The following is a 5,111-nucleotide window of genomic DNA, read 5'->3' as shown; positions in this document are numbered from 1 at the left end:
AAGTACACAATTGTCATACTTGAGTAAAAGTATAGATACCTTAATAGAAAGTTACTCAAGTAAAAGTAAAATACTACTTGAGTAAAAGCCTAAAAGTATTTGGTTCTAAATATACTTATATATAAGTATCAAAAGTAAATGTAATTGATCAAATATACTTAAGTATCAAAAGTAAAAGTCATTTCAAATTCCTTATATTAAGCAAAGCAGACGGCACGAGTTTCTTGTTTTTAAAATGTATGGATAGCCAGGGGCACACTCCAACAAAATATACAAACGATGCATGTGTTTAGTGAGTCCGCCAGATCAGAGGCAGTAGAGATGACCACGTATTCTCTTGATAAGTGCGAGAATTGGACCATTTTCCTGTGCTGCTAAGCATTCAAAATGCAACGAGTACTTTTGGGTATCAAGAAAAATGTAGGGAGTAAAAAGTACATTATTTTCTTTAGGAATGTAATGAAGTAAAAGTAAAAGTTGTCAAAAATATAAATAGTAAAGTAAAGTACAGATACCCCAAAAAACTACTTAAGTAGTACTTTAAAGTATTTATAGTTAAGTACTTTACGCCACTGGTTAGAACCAAGATGATTTGGAATAGTCCCACCTGAGACTACTGCACCAGGTATTCCTCCTCTGTTCCCACGCTGGAGACCAGGGCTTGATTACAACCTGTTACAATGGTGGCTGATCTTTCAGTGGGGGAGTGGGTGAATGTGTCAAAGACCTGAATGGGCCTAGCACCCCACGGTAGGGCTTGTTTTTGTTGTGTGCATGTTTGTGTGCTGAGGAACTTGTAACTTGCTTCCAGAAGACACTTTACATTTCTTTAGGTTGGGGGCTTTCATCAAGMTAAGTGTTTCTTGACGTAACACCATCCCAAGGCTCTTGCACACACAGCGCATAATGTATAATAAGCCTAGGATATCAACCATTCAAAATTGGCCTTAGTGGGAGTGACCATAAAATTATATAGGAGTGACCTTACTGAGTAAAGTATTTGTCATCTTCACTAKTTAACACAGTCATAAAGTCAAAATGATTGCTAAACCCTGCCCATTTCCACAATTTATCTTCTAAAATGAGATTTTAAACCTAACCCTAACTAATGAATGCCAAGTTTGATGCGTTGGTCCACTGTCTGGGAACAAGATTAGGTGTAATATGACTAACATCACATCCCTTTAGAGCATATGCCATCCTTCAGACAACATGTCACCCTTTTATAAAGCACATTTTTATATCATATTCGACATAGTGGGTTAGGTCACATTTGACATTGGTGATTATGTAACACAGTTACGCAGCATTGATGAACCCTTTATAAAGCATGACATATGGTTATAGATGCTTTGTAAGACATTTATGTAGTGCTAATGAAGGCATTATGAAGGTTTTATTAAGCCTAAGCTGGACATCATTTAAAGCGGGAGCCTTAAATCCGTCGTTGTTGTTGTAATGAACTCTTTACAGTCATGTTTTTTTTAAATTGTATTTTAAACAACTGTCATGAAGCATTATGACCATCCTGTGTCACTTTACTTGGACTAAGAAAATACACTTCATGACACTGTCAAGAAGCATTATGACCATCATAATCTTATATGCTAAGAATGTGCAAAGCTGTCATCAAGGCAAAGGGTGGCTACTTTGAAGAATGTCAAATATAACATATATTTAGCTTTGTTTAACACTTTTTTGGTTACTACATGATCCCATATGTCTTATTTCACAGTTTTGATGTCTAGAAAATAGTAAAAATAAAGAAAATCCATTGAATGAGTCAGTGTGTCCGAACTTTGGACTTGTACTGTATGTGTCACGTAAGTGTTATGACCATATTAGCTTTTATGACATATTACGACATGGTTATGATCGCATACATTTGGCCAACGTCACGGTTGTCCTGCCCTAAAAAAAAAATCACACCGGCCAGTTGAATTAAGATCATAGTCTTCATTAGAAACCATGTGGCTACTGGCACTTTGAACGYATACCACAGTCCAATACCGTGTCCAACCTTTTCTCAATAGGGGGTGCTGTTTACACTTTGAAGATTTTTCGTTCCCAGATTAAACTGCCTCGTACTCAATTCTTGCTCGTACAATATGCATATTATTATTACTATTGGATAGAAAACACTCTCTAGTTTCTAAAACAGTTTGAATTATTTCTCTGAGTGAAACAGAACTCATTCTACAGCACACTTCCTGTCAAGAAGTGAGATTTCTGAAATTGAGGTCTCTGTTCCAGGGTCGGTTTATAAATTCCCTTATAAGCTATGGGGCTACATGCACTGCATACGCCTTCCCCTAGATGTCAGTAAGCGGTGAGACTTTGAATGGAGCGGATAGCACCATCTGGGGGAGTATAAAACCTCTTGGAACGGAAGTACCAACCTTTTCGACGAGGCGCCTGACGCAGGAGGGACACCAAGCATGGCGTCCTGGAAAGCTTTCGGTTTAGCAGTTCTATATCTCCGGCTCGATTTAATTGTTTTTTGTCTTAAAAACTTCATAAGGTAGTTAATTTAAACCGACTTATAGCAGTTTATAGCAGTTTATTGCGATTTTCTGGAGTTTCTTTGTCAGGCGTTATCACGAGTTGGGCACCTCTCCGGTACATCGGCGTTAGCAGCAATTTCTACAGGAGTAGAGGACATCTTTCAACCAAAAGACGATTGTTCTGGACAAAGGACCACTTGCCAAATTCTGATGGAAGATCATCCAAAGTAAGAGCTATTTATGATGTTATTCGTATATCTGTGGAAAGATGTAAAATATTAGTCCGCCATTGATTTAGGCATGGTCTCGCTGTAACGGCTGAATGTCGAGAGTAACGTTAATTTAAAAATCTAACACAGCGGTTGCATTAAGAACTAATGTGTCTTTCATTTGCTGTCCAACCTGTATTTTTTAGTCAAGTTTACGATTAGTTATCGATTAGATTAGGTGCCTCTCCAAGATGCGCCGGCCAGATTGCCTGAAATTTTGCTACTAATCACATTGTATAACCACGATTGTGCTGCTAAATATCCACATTTTCGAACAAAACCTATATGCATTGTGTAATATGATGTTACAGGACTGTCATCTGATGATAGTATCAAGGTTAGTCAAAAATTATATATCTTTTTGCTGGATGTTACGATCGCTAACCTTTGCTATTGGTAAACGGCTTGTGTTTCCGGCTATTGTGGTAAGCTAATATAATGCTAAATTGTGTTTCGCTGTAAAACACTTAAAAAATCTGAAAATTTGGCTGGATTCACAAGATGTTGGTTCTTCATTTGCTGTACGCTGTTGATTTTTCAGAAATGTTTTATGATGAGTATTTCGGTATTGACGTGGTCTCTGTAATATTTCTGGCTGCTTCGGCACTATTTCAGATTGCAGCTGCAATGTAGAACTGTGATTTATACCTGAAATATGCACATTTTTCTAAAAAAACATATGCTATACATAATATGTTTTCAACTGTCATCTGATGAAGTTGTTTCTTGGTTAGTGGCTATATATATCTTTATTTGGTCGAAATTGTGATAGCTACCTATGCAGGAAAGAATTGGGGAAAAAAAGTTGTCTTTTGCTATCGTGGTTAGCTAATAGATTTACATATTGTGTCTTCCCTGTAAAACATTTAAAAATCAGAAATGATGGCTGGATTCACAAGATGTTATCTTCATCTGGTGTCTTGGACTTGTGATTTTAATGATATTTAGATGCTAGTATTTACTTGTGACGCTATGCTAGGCTATGCTAGTCAGCTTTTTTACTGTGGGGGGTGCTCCCGGATCCGGGATGGTGTGCAAGTAGAAGTAAAATGGGCATATWGAAATAAAGACATTTATGTCTAGATATCGTCCCAAACAAAATAAATAGGGTTCTCGCATTCCCACGTCCAATGCCAGCGCAAAATCTAATATTTGAAAACATCATACAGAATGGCCAAGGAGTGTAATAGCAGAATATAAACTGAACTGGAAATGTATTGGGGATGCATGGGACGGACTATGATGGAGTTGCGGTAGAAGAGCACATTGTGTATAATAAGGAATAATTTGTAGGCCTAATTTTAGCTTAGCGTTTAACAGCGTTGGGCCAGTAACCGAAAAGTCAGTTGGTTTGAATCCCCGAGCTGACTAGGTGAAAAACCTGCCGACGTGCCCACGAGCAAGGCACTTAACTCTAATTGCTCCTTGTCACGTTCCTGACCTTATTTTCCTTTGTTTAGCTTTGTTTAGTTGGTCAGGACGTGAGCTGGGTGGGCAGTCTATGTTATTTGTTTCTTGTTTAGGTTAATTGTTAATTAGCCTTATATAGTTCTCAATCAGGGGCAGGTGTTTGACGTTTCCTCTGATTGAGAACCATATTAAGGTAGGCTGTTCACACCGTTTGTTTGTGGGTGATTGTCTTCCGTGTCAGTGTTTGAACCACACGGGGCTGTTTCGTTTGTTTAGTCTGTACCTGTTCATGCGTTCTTCATTATATGTAAGTTCACATGTTCAGGTCTGTTGACATCGTTTGTTGTTTTGTATAGTTTGTCAGTGTTCTTCGTTTCGTCTTCGTTATAATAAATCAACCATGTATTCTCCAAAAAAATTAAAAAAATTAAAATTAAAAAGGGGTGATTGTTTTCTGTGTCAGTGTTTGTGCCACACGGGACTGTGACGGTTAGTACATTTGTTGTTTTGTATTTTGTCTAGTTTTCATGTTATTAAATCATGGAAACTTACCACGCTGCACATTGGTCCTCCGATCCTTCTCGCCTCTCCTCGTCTGAGGAGGAGGAAGAGCTAGACTGCCGTTACACTCCTGTAAGTTGCTCTAGATAAGAGCATCTGCTAAATGACTAAAATTAGATCTAAAATTAACGGTGGGAGAGTGGTGAATAGTCTAATTCAGTTGCTATATCAGATATGAAAATAATACATGGATATTATAATGCAATCATTTTCGATTGCGTTATATTATCTTAAATACTGTGAATCTTTGAGCATTTTCATGCTAAGAATAAAGTGCAGAACATTTACATTTACATTTAAGTCATTTAGCAGACGCTCTTATCCAGAGCGACTTACAAGTTGGTGCATTCACCTTATGATGTCCAGT

This window comes from Salvelinus sp. IW2-2015, linkage group LG18 (genome assembly GCF_002910315.2).
Source record: "Salvelinus sp. IW2-2015 linkage group LG18, ASM291031v2, whole genome shotgun sequence".
NCBI classification, from domain to species: Eukaryota; Metazoa; Chordata; class Actinopteri; order Salmoniformes; family Salmonidae; genus Salvelinus; species Salvelinus sp. IW2-2015.
This window is presented reverse-complemented; position numbering follows the sequence as displayed.